This window comes from Hyla sarda, chromosome 4, assembly GCF_029499605.1.
Source record: "Hyla sarda isolate aHylSar1 chromosome 4, aHylSar1.hap1, whole genome shotgun sequence".
NCBI classification, from domain to species: domain Eukaryota; kingdom Metazoa; phylum Chordata; class Amphibia; order Anura; family Hylidae; genus Hyla; species Hyla sarda.
In genome coordinates this window covers 178,623,104-178,632,228 of record NC_079192.1, presented here as the reverse complement: position 1 = coordinate 178,632,228, position 9,125 = coordinate 178,623,104, and positions in this window count along the sequence as shown.

The window sequence follows — 9,125 nt, the reverse complement described above, 5'->3', positions numbered from 1 at the left end:
ATTATCTCAATAGAAATGGGAGGCCACCAGAACTAAATGTCAAGTGTCACGGCCCAAGATCTGAATATCTATGTCCAAAATTTATTTTCCCCTTAACAAATTTGCTACACTTTGTAAAGTTCTGTTTTCATGTAGTCATTACAAGGCATTGAGTGCAGAATGATTTTTATTTTTTTTTCTGACGAGGGGATTCATTTTTGTTATATCTCCAGGCCTCACCACCAAAATGTAAAAAGCGAGAGGGTTTAAAAAATTTCTGAATGCATTGTACTACATTGCCTTGGGCTACAATATTATCAGAGATGTATCGGAGATGCCCCCCCCCCCCCCCTCACCTGTTGTAAAAAGGAGCAGCTAGTCCTGGCACAAGTAAAGAGCAGTACAGTACCACACTATACTTTGGGGAGGTGCTACTAGACAGCAGGCATTTCTCAAATACAGGGCTTTACCAGTGAAATGCCCTGATTGGCTGAATCTCCCAGCCATTTAAAAGAGCCATTGATCAGGACTATTTCTGGCATTGTATGTTCAGTATGGTGTCCAGTTACAATGTTCTTTTTTGAACCATTGTATGTTGAGAAAATTGTAATCCAAGGACATTGTAACTTGAGGGGTCAATGTAAGACCATCCTGATAGCAGTGATCAAATAGCACTATGGGCTAAGACTTCTGGAAGTATGCCCACTGTGGTGCATTTTTAACTAAGTAAGTATACAATACACCTTAAACTGCTCAGATGACCGTGCATGCTAAAAGATTTCTTTGGCTTTTTTTGGTGCAGGAGCCCTAAAAATCATGTATTCTCTCGTCCACGTGTAGCCAGGCCTAGAAATTTAGCTTTAACAATGAGATAGCTATCATATCACTGAATGCACCTCCCTGACCCAATGTTTCAGTACAGAAAATGGCTGTCAAGTCTGTAGAATACAGAAATCCTAATCTTTTACCTTCAAATTTATAACACATACAATAAGTGTGCAGTTTTTTTTTCTTCTTACTTTTAACCATAAACCAAATATCAAGTCTGTGCACACAGGAAGCTAATCTTTAACTGCAATGTTAAATCACATATTTGCAACGTAAAATATATACAAAATTCTTGTATTAACCCCTTCATTATTATTATTATTTTTTATTTTTTTTTACTTCCCAATGTCAAACAGCCACAGCTTTTTATTATGTTGACATGGCAAAAAGTTTTTTTTCCCCTAGTATTATTAAATATACCATATAATGTATTAAAAAAGGAAAATTGGGTGGAATAGAAAAAATGCAATTCTGCCTTTACTTTTTGGATTACATTTTCAAAGTATTCACCAGTATAAATGACGCAACCTAATGCCTTGGGTCACTATGATGACAGTGATCCTAATTGTATGAAGTTTTTATGTTTTATTTCTTTTGAAAAAGTTTTTTAATTAGCTTTGTGTACAGTTCTCATTATAAACTGACAAGTATAAAGGACAACCTAGGGCTGGAAATTTTTTTTTCTAATCTAGGAGCCAATGCAAAAAAAATAAAAAAGAAATAAAAGAAATAAAAAAAAAATAAAGGAAAATGGAGCTGTAGTTTAAACGGTACTAGTTTTGTGTAGTATTGACTAATATATAATATAATTTTTTTCAACCCTTAAGAATTCAGCCCACTTGGGCCTTAAGAACTATTTTATTTTTAAGTTTTCGTTTTTTCCTCCTTGTCTTCTAAAAATCATAACTCTTTTATATTTTCATCCACAGACTAGTATGAGGGCTTGTTTTTTCGAGCAACCAGTTGTCCTTTGTAATGACATCACTCATTTTACCATGAAATGTATGGCGCAACCAAAAAACACTATATGTGTGGGGAAATTGATAAGAAAAACGCAATTTTGCACATTTTGGAAGGTTTTGTTTCCATGCTGTACACTTTACAGTAAAATAGACATGTTTTCTTTATTCTATGGGTCAATACAGTAACCCCCCGACATGCGATGGCCCCGACATATGATAAAATCGACATACGATGCTTTTATATGTCGGGGCCATCGCATTAACTGCTATCCGACAGCGCAAAATGCTTAAGCTGCGGCCGGATAGCAGTTTAAGCATCCCGGGCAGATTCTCTCACCTATTCCCGCTGCTCTGGGTCCACTTCGCGATCCTCCGTCATCTTCTGCATCTTCTCCAGGGTCCAGGCCTCGCTTTCCGGCGTCGTTATTACGTCACTACGCACGCCGCGCCGGCGCAGCAGCGTAATAACGTCACCAGAAAGCGAGGCCCGGACCCTGCAGAAGATGCGGAAGAAGCCAGAGGATCGCGAAGACGACACCGGAGCAGTGGGACAGCATTGGGAGCCCCTTGGACAGCATCGGAAGCGGTGAGGATGCGGTCTGGAGCGGCGGGGACAGGCGAGTACAGCTATACTATACTTTACATTGCACGGATCCCTCAACATACGATGGATTCGACAAACGATGAGTCGTTTGGAACGAATTACCATCGTATGTTGAGGGACCACTGTACAATTAAAATGAAAAACTTTAACCAAATAAGTGCATTTAAAACCCCTCTATCTTGCTAACCTATAACTTTTTCAATTTTCCCTATAAGCGGCGGTATGAGGGCTAATTTTTTGCGCCATGATCTGTAATTTTTTTTGATACCACATTTGCATATATAAAACGTAATATATATTTTTTTTTATCAAATTTTTTTCTAATAAAATGTTATAAAAAAGCAGCAATTTTGGACTTTTTTTTTTTTTTTTACGTTCACCGTATGGGATAACATTATATTTTAATAGTTTGGATATTTACGCACGTACCGATACCAAATAGGTTTATCAAAATTATATATTTTTAACAGATTTTGATAAATCACCCCCATAAAGTTATCTACATTATATAAAAAGTTTTTGCAAACTTTACACAAACTGTTAAGAAAAAAAAAAAAAAAAAAAAAACGTTTTGGCTCCCCCTAGGGGCCTATTTTTAACCCCTCAACGACCACGGATGTATATTTACGTCCGTGGCCAGCTCCTGATCTGTGAAGCGCGTTTCATATCTGCGGGGTCCTGCAGCTAATACCTGACATCGCCGATCGGGCTGATGTCCGGTATTAACCCTTTAGACGCCGCAATCAAAGTTGATCGTTGCCTCTAAAACAGGAGAAATCCATGCTGGGAGGTCAGTGGAAGGCTCCCTCCCTACGCCCTGGGTCCTTAACAGGTTAAATTTGTCTGTATTTACATCCAAATCAGGTGAACGGTGTAGGAATTACAGCAGTTTGCATATGTGCCTCCCACTTGGTAAGGGACCAAAAGTAATGGGACAGAATAATAATCATAAATAAAATTTTCAAATACTTGGTTGCAAATCCTTTGCAGTCAATTACAGCCTAAAGTCAGGAATGCATAGACATCACCAGACATTGCTGGGTTTCATCCCTGGTGATGTTCTGCCAGGCCTCTACTGCAACTGTCTTCAGTTCCTGCTTGTTCTTGGGGCTTTTTCCCCTTCAGCTAGTGAAATACATGCTCAATTGGATTCAGGTCAGGTGATTGACTTGGCCATTGCATAACATTCCACTTCTTTCCCTTAAACTCTTTGGTTGCTTTTGCAGAATGCTTTGGGTCATTGTCCATCTGCACTGTGAAGCGCCGTCCAATGAAGCATTTTGCTGAAAATGACCAGATAATATTGCCCAAAACACTTCTGAATTCATCTTGCTGCTTTTGTCAGTCACATAATAAATACAAGAGAAGCAGTTCCATTGGCAGCCATACATGCCCACTATGCCATGACACTACCACCATGCTTCACTGACTAGGTGTATGCTTAGGATCATGAGCAGTTCCTTTCCTTCCCCCATAGTCTTCTCTTCCCATTACTCTGGTTCAAGTTGATCTTGGTCACATCTGTCCGTAGGATATTGTTCCAGAACTGTGAAGGCTTTTTTTTCAGGTCGTTTGGCAAACTCTTAATTTGGCCTTCCGGTTTTTGAGGCTCACCAATGGTTTTCAACTTGTGGTTAACTCTCTGTATTCACTCTGGTGAAGTCTTCTCTTAATTGTTGACTTTGACACACATACACCTACCTCCTGGAGAGTTTTCTTGATCTGGCCAACTGTTGTGAAGGGCGTTTTCTTCTCCAGGGAAAGAATTCTTCGGTCATCCACCACAGTGGTTTTCCTTGGTCTTCCGGGTCTTTTGGTGTTGCTGAGCTCAGCGATGCGTTCCTTCTTTTAAAGAATGTTCCAAACAGTTGTTTTGGTGGCACCTAATGTTTTGGCTCTCTCTCGGATGGGTTTTTGTTTTGTTCTTTCAGCCTAATGATGGCTTGCTTCACTGATCGTGACAGCTCTTTGGAAAGCAACAGATTCCAAAAGCAAATAGCACACTTGAAATCAACTCTGGACCCTATCTGCTCATTATAATTGGGATAATGAGGGAACAACACACACCTTACCATGGAACAGATGAGAAGCCAATTGTCCCATTACTTTTGGTCCCTTAACAAGTGGGAGGCACATATGCAAACTATTGTAATTACTACACCGTTTACCTGATTTGGATGTAAATACCCTCAAATCAAACCTGACAATCTGCAGTTAAAGCACATCTTGTTCATTTCAAATCCATTGTGGTGGTGTATAGAGCCAAAAATGTTATGAATTGTGTCGATGTCCCAATATTTATGGATCTGACTGTAAATAGGGTATCATTTTAGTCGTATGGACCTACCAAAAAATGTCCTGTGTAGAAACGGAAGCCCCCAAAAGTTACAAAATGGAATTTTTTTCTTCAATTTTAACACTTCTTTTTTTCGTTACACTGTAGATTTTTGGGTACAATGACTAATGTCATTACAAAGTAGAATTGGTGGTGCAAAAAAAAAAAAAAGCCATCATATGGATTTTTAGGTGCAAAATTGAAAGGGTTGATTTTTTTTTAAAAAGGTGGAAAAAACTAAAGTGCGAAAACAGAAAAACACTTGGTCCTTAAAGGGTTAAGCAATCCATTGCTTATATAGGTCAATCTAATGGCTAAGCATTACATTGAGCTATTAGACAAGTACTGTATTGCATCAATTGCAAACTCGTGGCTTGTACGGCCTCGCATTGGCCTCGGGGTGGCATAAAAACCAATTAGGGGTGCTTGGACTGCCAGGTATGTGCGTTGTTTAAATGCCACACAAAGTACATGGTAGGTGGGAGTCCTCATACATATTTTGCATTGGGGTTACACCTGTGTGTTAAATAGCGTAGAGAACATTTATTTTTGACATGAGTGAAGTCTGAATGGCAGAAATAGTAGAGATCTATTAGCGAGCAAAATCTCAATTTCCTGACAACAGATGTCTTTATGAATTGCAAATCAAAAAGAAGAGAAACAAAATGTAAAGTAAATGTAAAGTAAAAAATGATCTATTTCTGCAATCATGAAGACGCACAGCTAACTTTTTATATGAATGCGTAAAAAGGATTAAGTTGCTGATGTGTCTGACATTAAAATGTACTTTTCCTTACGGGTTTGGATATAATTTTTGTGCATAATTAACATGAATAATTTATTACATTTAAATATTCTTTCCTGCTTTGAAGAGCAACGATGAACTTTAAAAAGTAAAGAAAAACAATCCAACAAAACAAAAGCAGTATTTTTGTCCTGACCTCTTAAAAGGAAACTGTCATTTAGCTATCTTAGGCCATCTGGCTTAAAAGGGGTTGTGCGCTGCCCTAACTTTCGGAGCTCCGCTCACAGTGTCTGGAAGTTCATTACTCTGAACGATGTGTGCAGGCTTCCGTGTTCGCGGCCGCCGGGGGCGTGATGTCTCACCCGGCCCCTCGTGACGTCTCGCCCGGCCTCTCGTGACGTCTCGCCCGGCCCCTTGTGACGTCTCGCCCGGCCCCTCTACCAAAGTCTATGGGAAGCGGGCGTGACAGCGGTCACGCCCCCTTCCCATAGACTTTGGTAGAGGGGCCGGGCGAGACGTCACGAGGGGCTGGGCGTGACGTCACGCCCGGCGGCCGCGAACACGGAAGCCCGCACACAGCGTTCGGAGTAATGAACTTCCGGACGCTGTGAGCGGAGCTCCGAAAGATAGGGCAGCGCACAACCCCTTTAACTTGCCTTTATATCTTAAAGGGATACTCCGCCTCTAGACATCTTATCCCCTATCCAAAGGATAGGGGATAAAATGTCTGACCACGGGGGTCCCACAGCTGGGGACACCCACAATCTCCCTGCTGCAACAGGCATTTGTTTAGAGCGTCAGGTGCAGCACCGGAGGCTCGTGACGTCACAGCTGCACCCCCACTTGTGATGTCACAGCCACGCCTCCTCAATTCAAGTCTATTTGAGGGGGGGTGACGGCCATCACGCCCCCTCCCTTAGACTTGCATTGAGGGGGTGCGGCCGTGACATCACAAACCTCTGCCCCGCATCGCCAGTCATCCAGCACGTTTAGCTTTGAAGGCATGCTTGGAGTTGTTGGCCTGAAATAGCTGGACAGCTATAGGTTAAAACGCATGGTTAGCAGTAGATTCTTGGATATGCATCATGTTCGCTAAATTGACAACCCTTTAAATGTATAGTGGAGAATCAGCTTTTAATAAAACACAGTTCTCTATTTACAAAGGAATGCTCTTTAATAAAGTCATACATTTACATTTCTCTGCATGTTGGAAAGTTGTCACTGAAAAGAAGGAAAAGATTTATTACTAGTGAGGCAGAACAAATGGATCCGTAGTTTTAGACCATAAAGAAAATGTACCTGACATGTTTGGTAAGCAGCAACAGGATTTATAAAAGCTTATCCCAACAAAGCCCATCTTGCAGGCAATAGTACTATTGTGGACTGCACATTTTCTGTTCTATAAATGCTACATGGGAGGTAAAAATTTGAATGTGCACACTGCCACTTTATGAGATACTGATCCTTATATAAGAAATACACAATGTATGCGGAGGATGGAAGGACCACATACAAATATACTCAGCTCCTACAAATGGGAAATATGGGTGATGTTCAGCAATATTTACTTATGAGTTAGGGTATACTTACACAGTCATGTTTTCAGAATGTAATAGGGAACTAAAACATCACCAAAGGCTTATATAATCTTTGATCTGCCAAAGCATTTACTAAGCCCAGAAAGGACAAGGTGTGAACGGAAGCAAACAGATCACAAGAGCTTCACCATCAAAACTTAAGACACAATCCCTGATCGTGGACTTCAACTATTCTCCAGGTTTCAGTGTCTGAAAAGGTTTGCATATTCATATGGCTGACAGATTATCACTCTAGGACTGTATTAGCAGAGTTCTTCTTTAACATAAGTAACATATGGCAATGATAAGTGGCAATTTCCGAAGCTTTACAGAATGCACAGACCTAAAATACACATTTTCATATAAAAATAATATCAAAAGCATTCACAAATATGCAGAAAACAGCAATCGGAAAAAGATAGATAGAGTTTATGTTGTACATAAAGTGGTCAGCCTCTCCGTAAGGTAACATGTACTGTAGAGATGAGCGAAGTTACAGTGATTCGATTCGTCAGCAACTTCTCGGCTCGGTGGTTGCTGACTTTAGCCTTCTTGAATTAGTTCAGCTTTCAGGTGTTCTGGTGGGCTGGAGACTCTCTCCTAGGACTTAATCCACCTTTTCCAGCCCACCGGATCACCTGAAAGCTGAACTAAATTATGCAGGATAAGTCATCAACTGTCGAGCCGAGAAGTTTGTGACGAATGGAATCACTGTAACTTCGCTCATCTCTAATGTACTGCATTGCCCATTACAACGCTCTACATAGTACCCAATAGAAGGACATTCACGTTTCAGCAAATAAGTGGTATTCTTTGCATAATGAGATGTTACAAACTTTTTAGATAAACAATGAGGATTTCATACATAATGTTTAACATGTTTGCTTGTTCTTACTCAATAAGAACTTTCAGTAAAACTTTCCATGGTCATGTGATGGACACCCGGATGATCACTAATCACATAACACATTTTAAAAAGGAGTTGTAGTTAACAGTAGAGATAGCGGGGGGGGGGGGGGGGGCACACTGCTTTCATTATATATGCCCATCCCCACACAGTGATAGCACAGAAATCAAACGAGCAAAGCCCATATAAAATAAAGTCCTGCCCATCTGACAGATTCACTGTATCAGTTGGAGGAGACTACAAAGTCCTATAGATCAGCAAAGAGGGGGGTGGGGGCAATACCGTATTTTTCGCCGTATAAGACGCACTTTTTCTTCCCCAAAACTGGGGGGAAAAAGTTGGTGCATCTTATACGGCGAATACACCCCTATGGCGGCGGTCCCTGCGGCCATCAATGGCCGGGACCAGCGGCTAATACAGGACATCACCGATCGCGGTGATGCCCTGTATTAACCCTTCAGACGCGGCAATCAAAGCTGACCGCCGCGTCTGAAGGGAAAGTGACACTAACCCGGCTGTTCAGGACCGCCGCGATTTCACCGCGGCGGTCCCGAACAGCCCGACTGAATAGCCGGGTTAGTGCTTACAGGACACCGTGAGGGACCTTACCTGCCTCCTCGGTGTCTTCTCCGTTCAGGGATCCCCTGTATGGCCGGCGCTCTCCTTCCCCGTCATCACGTTGTCGCGTACGTGCGTTGGCGTGCGTAACAACGTGATGGCGGCGACGGAGAGCGAGGATACCCGGCCGGCAGCAGAGACGTTCCGGAGCGATGGGGACACGGCGACAGCGATGGAGCGACATCCAGGGCAGCGGTGACGGGTCCGGAGCGGCGAGGACACGTGAGTATTACCTCCTCCTGCAGTGGTCTTCAATCTGCGGACCTCCAGATGTTGCAAAACTACAACTCCCAGCATGCCCGGACAGCCAACGGCTGTCCGGACATGCTGGGAGTTGTAGTTTTGCAACATCTGGAGGTCCGCAGATTGAAGACCACTATTGGGTTCAAAATCTTTATTTTTTTAGATTTTGCCCCTAAAAAAATTGGGTGCGTCTTATACGCCGGTGCGTCCTATAGGACGAAAAATACGGTAGTTCTGCTGCAAACAGGTATGTTATCGGTGCCCCTAATCTATCTACTGGTTTCTGTAACTTTTTTTCTGTAACTTTTTTGTCCACATGCTGAACTA